Below are 15,408 nucleotides of genomic sequence, written 5' to 3' on the forward strand. Positions count from 1 at the left end.
AACACCATAAACTGTAATGCTGTAGCATTCCCCTTCAGCTGCCTTCTCCTTACAGAAAAGAAGCCACCACCTCTAAGAACAGTAAAAAGAGAAAAACAGAACAAAAGAAAAACCCCCAGAAAACAAAAGCCTTTTTTAATGTGGGAAAACTAATGGCTTATTTGGCATTTTCCTATAGCCATTTTTGAAATCTCACTTAAATCTTCCATCATGGGTTAGAATGGGCTGTGTTTCTCTTAGAATTTGGTCTTATCTCTATATTTGGCTCTATGGTTTTGCATAATGTTTTGAATAGTAATAAATAATAACTTGGTCCTTTTTTCATCTTGTGTTATGTATGGACTTCAAGAAATACTTTTCCCTTTTCAGATCTGGCAGATTAAAAATAAATAATTAAATAAACTTTATATTATCTAAAAGTAAAAAGGACAAAGGAAAAGATGGAATGAAAACTGAAGTAAATTTAGGTCTGTTGAACTTGAAATGCTGTTGTGTATACTACTAACACCAATAAAACCTAAAGCAATCTAGAAAAAAGGTGTTAAAGATACATTTCCATATTTTTGGTAAAATAATTATTAAAATTGAGAAACCATGGATAAATGCGGATGTTTTGGCTTGGTTAAAGTAATGTAAAGTAAATCTGTAGTTACATTTTACTTTGATATGGAGTGATGGTCCAGTAATTTTGATGATAGTAATGTATACATCCTGTAACTTGAATTATTACATTGTCTGTAAATACCTCTAAAGATGGTGGTAAAGCTTCAAAAATTATTCAACCTGGCACTCAGGAATGTTAGGAAAAAGAAGTTTTATCTATTACATTGTAGGGAAAAATGTAGGCAGGATGTGTTATGAATTGTGTTTTCATGAAGAGATCAGTATTCTTTGGTGTTTTTTTCTTAAGTCTAGTGAAAAATTTAGAAGTCAGATATCTAGTTGCTTATAATAAAGGTCAGCAACCCTTCCTCACTGCTTAGTGCCATTCTCCAAAGGAAACTTTAAATTATTTGTGTGGTTTTTGTGACTAAATAATAAGCTTATTTTATGATTTATCAATTTTACATTGATTTCTGCTCTGATAGATGAGGATTTGGTTCATTTTTTCTACTTACCCAATAGATGTATCACTTTTAATTTCCCTGTTCTCTTTGCAATTTATGTAATATAATAGACTTTTTCTTCATGTTAATATAGATTGTCTACCTTGATTTCCCAGGAGTAAAATTGACGCTATTACTGCTTCTACTTTTCTCTTCACCTTTCCTTTCCCCTTTATGCCCCTATGTCTGTCATTTCTACTTTGGCATTGTCAAGGTTGAGAACATTTATACTGTTTGCCTGTGACTTGGTTTTAATAGTTGGAAATTGATGAATAGTTTCTACATTATTGTGATGGTATAAATATTGTTCACAGCAGAGGAGAGTACAATTACATTTCCTGTATTGGTTCTTGGTTTTTGAGTCTGTAATTGCCTTTTTTCCTGTCTTATTTGTCATTGTTCTTTCTTCCATGTTATCAGCTTTCCATGCTATTTTTTTTTTTTTTTTGCGGTACGCGGGCCTCTCAGTGTTGTGGCCTCTCCCGTTGTGGAGCACAGGCTCCAGACGCGCAGGCATCACTTTGTTGGACTTTGCATCACTGCATTTGCACTTTGGCTCTGCTCTTATTGGATCTTTATTCTTTGAATTACTTCCTTGTTTTAATGCAGTACATCCCTCACAGAAATTTCTAGAAAGAATATGTGGAAGATACAGTTTTGAATTCTGGCATATCTGAAAAAGTCTTCATTAACCCTTATAGTTGACTGGTGTTATTTTTATTCAAGCCAAACTAAGTTGAAAATTATTTTCCGTCAAAGCTTTGATTGCATTGCTCCAATGTCTTTTAGTATCCATTGTTGTTGTTGAGAAGTCTGATACAGTGTGTTTCTTGTTCCATTGTGGGTGATGTGTTTTATCTTCCTCTGTGGAAGCTCCTTAGAGCTTTCTTTCTGTCCTTTTTAAAAAGAAATTTCTCAAAGATGTTTAGAGGTGGTTCTTTTCCATTATTATTAAACTAAAGACTCATTTTTTTAATTCTTGGGAAATTTTCCTATTATTGCTTTAATTCTCTTTATAATTCCTTTTAGTTGGTTATTGGGCTTTATGTATTCATGCTCACTCCTCCACCCCCATCTTTTTGTCATTTTGTTTTTCTGGGCATTTCCTCTATTTTATTCTAAGACTCTGTAATTTTACTTAAGCAGTCATATTTTAAATTTTCAAGAATTCCACCCCCCCCCCACGCCCAGCATCCTTTTTCTATTTTATGGATTCATAATCTTCTTGAATCTCTTTGAAAATGTTAATAGAGGTTTTTTTTAAGTCATCATCCCTCCTCTTATCTGTTTGCTCTAGGGTAATTGTTGTTTATCTTGGTCTCATTTATGTTGTAGGGTTTTTAATCATACATCTGCTGATCCTTGTCACTCATATTTAAGACCTAGTAGAAGGGCTCTTGGTGAGTTCTTGGTGGGAATTAATGATTAGCTTGAAGTTGATAACCCTTTGTATTCTGACATTTAGGAGTCCATTGTTTTACCCCAGAGTGCCAACCCTCCCCCTACTCTTTTCCCCAGTTTCCTTCCCCAGACGATGATTCTTTTTTTTTTTAAAGAAAAGATCTCTCCATTTTATTTTATTTTTTAAATGATAATTCTTTTCCTTAAAAATTTTTTTAATACTATTTCAGTGGGCTTTTATTGAAAGGAGATAATGTGTGTATGTTTGATCTGCTATTTGAACCAAGAGATTCTCCTTCAGCTTTTAAGCTGGACTAGACCAAACCTAATATTCACATGTGTATTTTATCCAGTGTTTCAGAATGTGTTAGGTTGTAGAAATATAATGGGAGCTTTAGGTTGTATATGTGTTCTGGGTGTTTAGAAAAGAGAGTACTCACTTTGTGTGTTGGGCCTTTTACAACAGGTGGAGGAATAGGAAAACTGTCACAAAAAAGTTATGAATATGATACCTGCTGGTGAAAATATTCAGATAGCTCAGGAGAGTATGATTAATTAGTGTAAGGCCTTTTTCCCCTGTCTTCTGCCCTGTATTTCAGAGAGAATTATTGTGAACTCTATCTTGTATCCTTCTTGACTCTTGCTATGCATATATGTTTTCTATTTTTACATAATGTGCTTACATTCATTTTCACACAGATGGGATCATTTTATATGTATTTAAAAAAATTTATTTATTTGGCTGTGCCAGGTCTTAGTTGCAGTATGCGGGATCTTCGTTGCCGCCTGTGGGATCTTCGTTGCGGCATGTGGGATCTTTAACTGCGGGCTGTGGGATCTAGTTCCCTGGATTGAACCCGGGCCCCCTGCATTGGGAGCACAGAGTCTTAACCACTGCAGCACCAGGGAAGTCCCCTCATTTTATATGTGTTGCTTTGTGATTTTCTTTTGTCACTTAGTTTATCTTGAACATTTTTCTGTTTTAGCATATATACATCAATATCATTCTTTTCAAAAACTGCCTAATATTCATCCAGCTGCTGCAAATTAAGGGCTTTGCTTATGCCAAGGAGTGTTCAGGAGTGTTCTAGATTCTGGGGATTCAGTGGTACACAACGGAGATCAAGCCCTTTCTTTCACTGGACAAATACTTCAGTAGTGAGATGAACAAAATAAATGTATTCCTTATCATTAATTTCAGACAGTGAGAGGTACCATAAAGAAAATAAAACTGTGGTAATGGTATTGAGAGTGTCTGTTAATGGTTCTGAGAGACAGTAATGCATGTAGTGAGGTTGTCAGGAAGGTCTTGTTGAAGTGATGATATTGAAATAGACCTGGGTGAAGTGGAGGCAGTTATGAGAAAATTCAGAAGAACACGGTTCATTGTGAAGCCCCCAAAACAAGAATGAGTGTGTGATGCTCAAGGGACCCTCCTACCTCTCAAAATAAAAGGCTGGTGTTACTGGACATTCAGGAGAGCTTACGAGATCGCATCTGAGAGGCCGGCAGGAGCCTGATCACGTGATGCCCTTCATGCTAAGGGCAGGATCATGGTAAGGGGCAGGAACTTTATTCTCAGCGCAGTGGAAGCCATTGGAGGATTTTAAACCAACAAAGCTATAGAAGTAATCTTGGCAGGTATGGCTTTGAGTAGGCTTGTGACAGAGGAGAAAGGTGATTAGATTTTATATGTGTTTTGAAAGCTACTGTGATAAGGTCTGCTAAAGGATTTGATGAGGAGAGTATGAGAAAAAGAAGTAAAGCTGTTGTCTAGAATTTTGGCTTCGGCAACTTGGGTGGATAGTAGTGTCACTTAGATTATTAGAGAGCCTAGTGGAAAAATGGGTTTGTAAACTAGATTGGAGTACCCTAATTTATTTAACCATTCCCTTATTGATGGTCATTTAGTTGATTTCCAGTTTTATTGTTATCTTTGTAGTGAACATCCTTGTGCTTGTATAGATTTACTTGTTGGCATATTTTAGAAGGTAAATTCCTAGATGTAGAGATGTCTTATTAAAGAGTATTTGTGTTTCAGGTTTTGATAGTTACTGGCCGATTGCCCTCCACAAATGGAGTATTGACTTAGACTCCCACACAGAGTATGTGTCTGTCGTCCCCCGCCCCGCATCCTTGCCAGCAACATATGCTGGGTGGGGCTGGGGTGGGGGGACAGGGCATACAGTTCTGAAAATGGGAGTTGTAGTTCTAATAGAGTTTTTCTTTACTAAGTCACCTAAGTACTCTGTTCCCAGAATGAAAATCAGCCCTCATCCTTTTCTTTTTTGTATCTCCGAAGTCATAACATGTCTCTGGCCATAGTTTGTTTCTTCCAGCTACCAGTCATATAGTTGTTGGTCAGTCCTTCTAACTTCGGTGACATTTATGAAGCCTTTCATCATAATTATGATAATGATGAACATAAAGACTGTTCATTGTTTAATGTATCCTATCCTAACTGTGTCACATGTGCTGTATTAATCTGTTTAGTCATTACCAACAATCTAAAAGTAAATACTGTTACATCTCCAGTGTTTTCAGTGGAGAAAACTGAGACAAAGGACTTCTACCAATCTTTGACTGTCTTTTCATTTTTATCTTCTTTTTCTGTCAGAGTGTATCTTTCTGATAAGTTTGGCACTGTCACTTGAATACCTTTTTTCAGTCATTATGGGTCAAAACAGAAACACAAAATAAGTGGCAGAAAGAGAGGTGCAGGTGGAGTCAGTGTGTTGCAGAACACATTCAGTTTGGGAGGAAGCTCTGCTTGTTGGTTTCTGGTGGTCAAACTGCCTAGGTTCAAATTCTAGCCTTATAATTAAGCTGCTACTTGATTTGGGGCTGATCACTGGTCTTTCTCATAGCTCAGTTTCATCAACTTTAAAATGGAATAACAGGACTTCCCTGGTGATGCAGTGGTTAAGAATCCACCTAACAATGCAGGGGACACGGGTTCAAGCCCTGGTCCGGGAAGATCCCTCATGCCGTGGAGCAGTTAAGCCTGTGTACCACAGCTACTGAGACTGTGCTCTAGAGCCCAAGAACCGCAACTACTGAAGCCTGCATGCCACAACCACTGAAGCCCATGTGCGTAGAGCCCATGCTCCGCAACAAGAGAAGCCACTGCAATGAGAAGCCCGCGCACCACAATGAAGAGTAGCCCCTGCTTGCCGCAACTAGAGAAAGCCTGTGCGCAGCAATGAGGACCCAACGCAGCAAATAAATAAATAAATAAATAAATATTTAAAAACCTGGAATAACAATAGTACATATTTTGTAGGGTTGTAGTGGGCAATAAATAATGCATGTAAAAGTGGATAACACATGGCCAGGGCAGAGTAAGTACTTCATCAGAGTTAAGTAAATATAATTTACATTACTGGTCAGGAGTGAACAGTCTGTCTAACATTCAGAGCATGGGGAAAAAATACAGGCAATGGAATATCACACTCTTATGAATTGTATGTTCATGTGTAAAGTTAAAGAAATAGTAAATACCACTAGTGTTTTAGTGAGTGAATTGGGATATACATGTATTAAGCTTTTATGTTTCTGCTGGGGTGACATATTATTCCATGGTTATTTTAATTTGCATGTCTTATGATTGAGTTAAATTGAGTGTATTTGCCACTAGCATTTCTTTTCTTTTGCAAATCGCCTACCTATGCCCTGTACCAGGTACCTTTTGACTTCAAATAACAAAAACCTTAATTAAAAATGGCTGAAATGAGTCAGATTTCACTTCCTATGACCAGAGTCCAGGGGTATTTCAGTAGCCTGATGAAATTATCAAGGACCCAGATGCTGTCCCCTTTCCTGCTTTTTAAATTTCAGCTTGGGAGGAATCAGGCTCCCTGACTTCAGACTATACTACAAAGCTACAGTAATCAAGACAGTATGGTACTGGCACAAAAACAGAAATATAGATCAATGGAACAGGACAGAAAGCCCAGAGATAAATCCACGCACACATGGTCACCTTATCTTTGACAAAGGAGGCAAGGATATACAATGGAGAAAAGACAGCCTCTTCAATAAGTGGTGCTGGGAAAACTGGACAGCTACATGTAGAAGAACGAAATTAGAACACTCTCTAACACCATACACAAAAATAAACTCAAAATGGATTAAAGACCTAAATATAAGGCCAGACACTGTACAACTCTTAGAGGAAAACATAGGCAGAACACTTCATGACATAAATCACAGCAAGATCGTTTTTGACCCATCTCCTAGAGAAATGGAAATAAAAACAAAAATAAACAAATGGGACCTAGTGAAACTTAAAAGCTTTTGCACAGCAAAGGAAACCATAAACAAGATGAAAAGATAACCCTCAGAGTGGGAGAGAATATTTGCAAATGAAGCAACTGACAAAGGATTAATCTCCAAAATATACAAGCAGCTCAATATTCAAAAAACAAACAAACCAATCCAGAAATGGGCAGAAGATCTAAGTAGACATTTCTACCAAAAAGATATACAGATGGCCAGCAAACACATGAAGGGATGCTCAATGTCACTAATCATTAGAGAAATGAAAATCGAAACTACAATGAGGTATCACCTCATACCGGTCAGAATGGCCATCATCAAAAAATCTATAAACAATAAATTCTGGAGAGGGTGTGGAGAATAGGGAACCCTGTTGCACTGTTGGTGGGAATGTAAATTGATACAGCCACTCTGGAGCACAGTATGGAGGTTCCTTAAAAAACTAAAAATAGAATTGCCATACGACCCAGCAATCCCACTACTGGCATATATCCTGAGAAAACCATAATTCAAAAAGAGTCATGTACCACAGTGTTCATTGCAGCACTATTTACAATAGCCAGGACATGGAAGCAACCTAACTTTCCATCAACAGATGAATGGATAAAGAAGATGTGGCACGTATATACAGTGGAATATTACTCAGCCATACAAAGAAACGAAATTAAGTTATTTGTAGTGAGGTGGATGGACCTAGAGTCTGTCATACGCATTGAAGTAAGTCAGAAAGAGAAAAACAAATACCATATGCTAACACATGTATATGGAATCGTAAAAAAAAAAAAAAAGGTTCTGAAGAACCTAGGGGCAGGACAGGAATAAAGACGCAGACCTAGAGAATGGACGAGGACATGGGGATGGGGAAGGGTAAGCTGGGGTGAAGTGAGAAAGTGGCATGGACATATATACACTACCAAATGTGAAATAGATAGCTAGTGGGAAGCAGCTGCGTAGAACAGCGAGATCAGCTCCGTGCTTTGTGACCACCTAGAGGGGTGGGATAGGGAGGGTGGGAGGGAGATGCAAGAGGGAGGAGATATGGGGATATATGTATATGTATAGCTGATTCACGTTGTTATAAAGCAGAAACTAACACACATTGTAAAGCAATTATACCTCAATAAAGTTAAAAAAAATCTTCAGCTTGTTGAATATTCACTTCAATAATTCACTTAAATAATTATTGAACACCTATAATTTACCAGGAGTAGTCTGTAGCTATGGGAAATAACAGCAGTGAGCAAAACAGGCCATGTTTACTGCCCTCTGAAAGCTTACAGTTCGGTGGGGGTAGGGGAGGAGGCGAGCAAGGAGGTAGAATGTTCAGTAAGATGTTAAGTGTTTTTTTTTTAATGTGGAAATATGAAACATTTATTTTAGATATCAGACAAGAACAGAACTAAGTAATCCAATTTTACTGCAGCAGTATAAAAATCATGCCTTCACCACAGTGTAAGATTTAAATGCATCTGCACAAGGGTACACATTATGGAAAATGTAGTAAGATTGCTGCTGCCCTGCCAAGTACTTCCAGTCCCTACCCAGGTCCTACTGCAATACTGGTGTCTCAGTAGTTTCATGAAAGCAAATCATTAAAAATAATAATAATAAAGCAATTAAAAAGACAAATCAAAATGCTTCAGTGACCATATATCCAACTCAAACTTTATCTACTTAAATGATCTTCCCACTAATAAATCTTTATTTCACTCAAACTTGAACAATAAACCTTCCATACTGAAGTATCTTCCTTGCCTAATTAATTCAAAGGAAAAAAAAATGATTAGTAAAGAAAAATGTGGTAATTAACACACCATTTTAATTTGTTTTAAATATTTTTAAGGTTTAAAAATTGTTTAAAGTTTTTAATTTCTAGGAAGAAAACATTATCTGAATGAATACCCTAATGGCAAACCACTGTAAAAATGTTTCAGCTGCATTTGGGGCAGAGGGGTAGGGATTATCTTCAAAGCACCCTAGCTTTCTTCCTGAGAAGGTCAGAGGTACACTGGTTTGTATTATTGCGACATCCATTAGGTGATCTAAGTTGCTTTTCCTTCAGCAGGGGCTTTATTTGTCAGAAGGGCATTATGCTTGACCTCCAAATGTGGCCGACAGTTTACTGATGAGATTCATAACCTTTGAGTTGCTCTGATATTTTGACGTATTTGCCGGGTTCTGAGCCACATCCTGGAAGGCCACCATAACTTCTGGATCCTGCATGGCTGCAAGAACCTCTGGATCACTAAGAATTTCATTGAGCCCAGGCATTCCTGCCATTCCAGGCATGCCCCCTCCCATTCCACCTGGAAAAGAGCCGCACTGAGCCCGTGATTGTCCTCTGGCCTCTTCCTCCCTCGGGGCTCTTGCGTGTTCTCCCTGAGCCTTCCTGACCCTTTCTGTTCTTTCTTTGATCTCTCGCTCTTCACGTTTTTGCTCATACTTTCCCCGATGTTCAGCAATTTTCTGGGCCCTTGGTTGAACTACTTTCAGCATTGCACTAGCATCTTCATCATAATCCGTCTTATAGGCAAGGGCTAGATCATGAGCAGCTTCTTCCCAGTGGCCCAAAAGTCTGTGTGCTTCCCCTCGCCACTTGTGTGGCTGAGCAGAATCAGGATTTACTTCAATAGCTCTGTCACAGTCTCGGATGGCAGCATTTGGCTTCTGTAATTTGATGAAGACACTTGCTCTCTTGCCATACAGAATGGCCAAACGAGGATTTAGCTTGATGGCATCTGTGAACAAGTCAGTGGATTTCTGTAGGTCACCATCATTTAGGGCATCAGTGGCAGCTACTTTTTTATCATTTGCCTGATCCATCATCTCCTCAGTTATCTCTACGCTTTCATCTCCCATTTCTTGAGGGGCATCAGTGTCTGGTTCAGTCACACCTTCATTGTCAATTTCTAGATCACTTTCCTCACTTGATGGTTCATCTGTCTTTATGTTTTCCTCCGCCTTCTTACTATCTTTTTTCTTCCAATTTAGTTTATGAGTAGCAGGTGGTATTTTACCCCCCATGCTCTCCACCCACTCAGGAAGCGCATTTCCTCCGTGTGCAGAACGCTTGGGTCCTGCTTGCACATTTTCGTGAAGGCTCGACGCTCGCTCACTTTGCGGGGGGTCCATGGTCCGGAGGCGGCGGGCGCGGTGAGGCTGCGGCCTGATTCCAGGCCCAATGTTAAGTGTTACGGAGAAAAATAAAGCAATGCAGGGGGAAGGGCGAGGCTGAATTGGGTTATTTTAATGACGTGATCAGGGAAGGCGTCAATGCAGTGACCTTTGAGTGGAGTCTCAAAGGTAGTAGGAGTGCAAGGGCAAGAGGTACGGTGGAAGAGCATCTCAGACAGAGGGCCTCTCCCGAGCGCACAGGCCCGGGGCAGGAGTGAGCTGGCGCCTTCAAAGACCTGGAAGGAGAGCTGGGGCGGGTGGCAGAGCTGAGTGATGGCTGGCAGAGAGGGGGGGCAGGAAGTCAGAGCGTGCAGGGCCTTGTAGACCATTGTGAGATCTTTTGGCTTTTATTCCCGGTGAGATGAGATACCTTTGGGGGCTTTTGAGCAGAGGGCAGACCTTATCTGACTAAGACTTTGAAAGGTTCATGCTGGCTGCTGTGTTGAGACTAGGATGAAGGGGATAAAGGCTGAAGCAGGATTGGTAGTTACGAAAATATTGCAAGCTGTCAGGTGAGAGGTATTTTGGAAAAAGATAGACGTCAGAGAAGTGATTCTGTATATATTTTGAAGGTAGAGCTGAAAGGATCTGAAAGGAGTTGGGTGTGAGATGTGAGAAGAAGAGAGGAGTGATGTTAACGTTTCTGGTAGCCCATGTGACCAGCGCCGTAAAGATGTGGTCTATCTCTTCGTGTACGTCTATTTTATTTGGAACAAAAACCTTTCCTGGATGCTCTCAGCAGATTTCCCCTTGGATCCTCTTGGCTGTGATTGGCCATCTATTCCTGTTGTAGGTACAAGTGAGGCCGGGAAAGCCAACATCTGTTCCTCTGAGGCCTTATAATGGGAGGTGGCCTCTGACAGCAAGAACAAGTTGGTGGGGGTGGGGTGGGGGGTGGAGTGGCTGCTGGTTGGTTAACAGTAGTGGCATCCGTATGTCACTGCCCACTTTTCTGTTGGGTTGGTCATCCTTTTAAAACATTTTTTTTTTAAAGTGACTTGTAAATACTCTTTGCATGTTAAGAAAATAAGCTCTTGTAATAGTAGATTCTAAATATTTCCAAGCCATATATTTTAATGAGGTTTTTTACTCAGATCAGTTTTCTAATTTTGAAATAAATGAATCCTTTCAAAGTTACAAGTGGGGGCAGGTGAATGCGGAGACTGATGCATAATTTATAGTTTTTCCTACTCTAGGTGCAAGTGTCATTTTAACCTGAATGCTGGCTAGTCATTCTTTATAAAACTCATTTGGGGTCTTGCAAGGGCAGCAGTGGGGTGGATGGGAAAAACAGAACCACCTGATTCCTCTGTGCCCCATAGATCTCTCTCTTGTTACTGCCTCCTACCACTGAAGATGTGCAGCTTCATCAGAGGCAGAGTCTTCAGTAAGGTTTTCTTCTTACAGTTTCTTCTTGCTTCTCTCTTCAGTGGTCATTGTCTACTGACTTCTCCCTCCCTTACTCCCTCCCTTCCTTCACCAACAAAGCTGATAACTGGCTTATTATAACAAGAGAATTTTGTTTTATTATATGATTAATTGTCCATCCTCCAACATGGGGGGCGTGTGCTCTTCCTCCTCAGTCACAGCAGAGTTTTGAGCTTCACCTCCACTGCTTACTAGTGGTGTGACCCAGACCACTTCATTGCACAGCTCCCTTCCTGTTGTGCTAGGGATGGCATTCCCATCAAACACAATGCAAATGCTGCTTCCTGGAGTTGTACAGTGTGGTGGTTCTGATGTGACTTGAGGCAAGTTAATTCAGCCCTGAGTTTTCAATGAGATCATGAATGTGGAATTCTAAGAACACTGCCTTTAAGAGACTTAAGAGGAAATGATGAACAATTCCATAGCCCTTCGTTTTTACCTTTGACTAAGGGTTGATTACTAATAACTAATCAAGTGGAGAAGTAGGGTCATTGTGAAGTAGCTGTGAGGTATTATGGAAGGTATATTGTAAAAACCTCTATTTTTTCCCCCCCCTCTGCACACGTCATTGTTAAAAAAGCGATTGTGAGTATACGAGTTTGGATCGTTTCCACAGTTCAGCTGGAGCTCTCAGGCCTTTCCAAGGCTCCCTTGTGTTGATGCATGGGGTGGGGGTGGGTACAGATAGGTGAGGTACATTTACAGTTGTTGCATGATAACTTCTTATCAAGGCATAGCCAAGAGAGGGAATTCAGTGCAAGCAAGTGAAAATATATTTAGTTTTCTATTTCCAAAGTGTTCACTTTAATATACTTTTGGTAGGATATCAGAACAATTTCTAAGTTCCAAGTTCTGTGCTTAAAATCAGGAGATTCTCTAAGGAGTCACTGGTTTAGTTTCTGTACCATAATTCAAGTAGAGTTACAACACCGTTACAGTAGTTGTTGGGAGTTTAGGGGTTTAGGGCTCAAAATAAATACACATTCACTTATGTCCTTTTTTGTGCGGGATACTTTTTTGGGGGAATTGTTTAAGTGTAGATTTACAAGGAAAATCAATTTAGTGCATATTAAATACAGTGTATGCCTTTTGATCAAAAGTTGCCTAGAGGAATGTTTTTCCAGTAGGTGCGGAGGGGAGTGTAATCGTAAATAAGATTGTTTTATTCTTTTTTTAGAGTTTGGCTGCGTGCGGGACCTTTTTAGTTGCGGCATGCGAGATCTTAGCTGCAGCATGTGGGATCTAGTTCCCTGACCAGGGATTGAACCCGGGCCCCTTGCATTGCTGCATTGGGAGTGCGGAGTCTTAACCACTGGAGCACCAGGGAGGTCTCAAGATTGTTTTATTCTTTTTTTTTTTTTCCCCCCCGGTATGCGGGCCTCTCACTGTTGTGGCCTCTCCCGTTGCGGAGCACAGGCTCCGGACGCGCAGGCTCAGCGGCCACGGCTCACGGGCCCAGCTGCTCCGCGGCACGTGGGATCTTCCCGGACCGGGGCACGAACCCGTGTCCCCTGCATCGTCAGGCGGACTCTGAACCACTGCGCCACCAGGGAAGCCCAAGATTGTTTTATTCTTAATGAAGTTATGTCTTAGAGCAAGAGAAAGGTACATAAATTTTTCCTTATATTGGCCCTGTATTATAATTTGACTTAGAACCTTGTAGCTTTAGATTTGTAGTGATTACTAACCACCTGTCACTGTGCGGATCTGTAAAGACTCCATGGTGAGATGAATGTATAGGAGAAGTGTAGGAGTTACGTGCTAGTGCGTATCTAGGCAGAAGGAGCAACTTAAGGATTGGTGGCACAGACCTGCGAAATTGCTCGGCCCATTTGTAAAGTGTTCAGTGTTAATAAAAATACAATATACTGTATATCATCGTTCCCACATTGAATTTAACCATAACTAATGATACAATTGTGGCTGTAAAGCAGTTGTCTCCAAACTTATATTTGTTTTCTTTTTCTTTTTTAAAAAATTATTATTTATTTTAAAAAATTTATTTATTTTATTTATTTGGTTTTGGCTGCATTGGGTCTTTGTTGCTGCACGCGGGCTTTCTCTAGTTGCTGTGAGTGGGGGCTACTCTTCGTTGCGGTGCGTGGGCTTCTCATTGCGGTGGCTTCTCTTGTTGTGGAGCATGGGCTCTAGGCATGCGGGCTTCAGTAGTTGTGGCGTGAAGGCTCAGTTGTTGTGGCTCGCGGGCTCTAGAGCGCAGGCTTAGTAGTTGTGGTGCATGGGCTTTGTTGCTCCGCGGCACGTGGGATTTTCCCGGAACAGGGCTCGAACCCATGTCCCCTGCATTGGCAGAGGATTCTTAATCACTGCGCCACCAGGGAAGTCCCAAACATATTTGAATCATGCCTCCATTAGTAAGAATTTGAATCCTTGCTCTCAACATCTGTATCCTTTTTATTTTTCTTTTTGAAATAAATAGTGTACGTCTATCACAGTCCTTATATTAATACGGGTTGCTAAACTTTAGGAGAGCTAAATTTCACATTCCTTATTAATCTCAAGTTGTAGGATTTGCAGGCCTGTGATTGGGACATTTAAGTGTGTTATGTGCATTCTGCTTTGGAGACCACTACTCTAAAAGACCATGGTATAAAGAAGGTACAGAATGTTCGTTTTTCTGCTTTGAATGTTAAGTGGTATGTAGTGTAGATGGGTGGGATAGAGAGAGTGATGATGAGTGGAATCTTTGAATCCCGAAGAGGCCATTGGAGGAATCAGAGTATTGGTGAAATAAAAAGTTTGAGTTCTGGGTCTGCATTCTGTGAAGGCTGTAAATGAATATTCATGTCTCCTTAACGTTTATTTAGTATCCACTGTGCGCCAGGCACTCTTCCCAGCAATTTCATATATGTTACTTAATCCACAACCCTTTTACTGATGAAGAATCCAGCTTGTTAATTTATGTAAGTGGGAAAAAGCCAGAATTTTTCCAGGACTTTGACTCAAAGCTCTTTGTTTTTCTCTTTTTACTACAGCTCTTTTGAGGAGCTCTAAAATCTAGTTGAGGAGTTAGGAGAAATAGACATTCGACAAAGTGTTAAAGAGGAAATTCTAAGTCCTTGGAATAGTGACTGCGTTTCTTGGGTCAGAGCTCTGTCTAGCCAAGTGCATACAGAAGATGTTTAATATATACCTGTTAAGCATTCAAGGACTCTTAGTATCAAGAAGCGTGGGATTTTAAGACATGTGGACTTGAGTCTCAGTACTTCCATTTCCTAACTGTATGACCTTGACCAGTTACTTAGCCTCTCTGAGCCTGAGTTTCCTTATCTGAAAAATGGGGGACTCAATCTCAGTTGCACTGGGTTGTTATGAGAATTAAATGATAATGTATAAGGTGCCTAAGTCACAGGGTCTATTATGTGTTACCTAGCTTCTATAATGACTGAACACAAACACAGGAAGGTTCTGTACTTGTTATAACTGTTGGTTCTCTAATCTCCAGGGAGATGTGTAACAACAGTGCTCTCCAGTTTCTACCTCCACCAGTTCCTTTTGGAGCTGGTAAAAATTAAAAATATCGTATTTTAACATAGTACATTATTTTGTTTCAAATGATAAATAGTAGGATAAAATGTAGTTTTTGTGGCCAGTGTATGGTAAACTCTGATGTCTAGGATATTTTCTTATATCATTTAATTTAATGGTTTTTTTGGGGGGGTGGTGGTGGTAAATACAGGCCAGCGTGAAGAAGAAAATGAAAACATCCACAATTTCACTGTTCACGCAACCCTTGCTGGCTTAAAAAAATTCCATGTACGTGATTAAGAAATTTAAATTCTATAAACCAGAAGCCCCCTCTATTAGCTTGGGTGTCATAAAAAAATACCACAGACTGGTGGCTTAAACAACAAAAACTTATTTTCTCACAATTTTGGAGTCTGGAAGCCCCAGATCAAGGTGTCAGCAGGTTGAGTTTCTTCTGAGGCCTCTCTCCTTGGCTCGCAGGTGGCTGCCTTCTCACTGTGTCCTCACCAGGTCATCCCTCTGTGTTGTCCGTGTT

General features: G+C 40.0%; 1 protein-coding gene and 1 pseudogene across 2 annotated transcripts in view; one reads left to right on the top strand and one right to left on the bottom strand.

Moving 5' to 3' along the window:
- KMT2C (lysine methyltransferase 2C) overlaps window positions 1-15,408 on the top strand; it is a 292,837-nt gene that overhangs the window by 27,393 nt on the left and 250,036 nt on the right. The gene's annotated exons all lie outside the window — the stretch shown is intronic.
- On the bottom strand, window positions 8,715-9,753 carry LOC115851918 (hsc70-interacting protein pseudogene; annotated as a pseudogene).

Source organism: Globicephala melas, chromosome 9 (genome assembly GCF_963455315.2).
Source record: "Globicephala melas chromosome 9, mGloMel1.2, whole genome shotgun sequence".
NCBI classification, from domain to species: Eukaryota; Metazoa; Chordata; class Mammalia; order Artiodactyla; family Delphinidae; genus Globicephala; species Globicephala melas.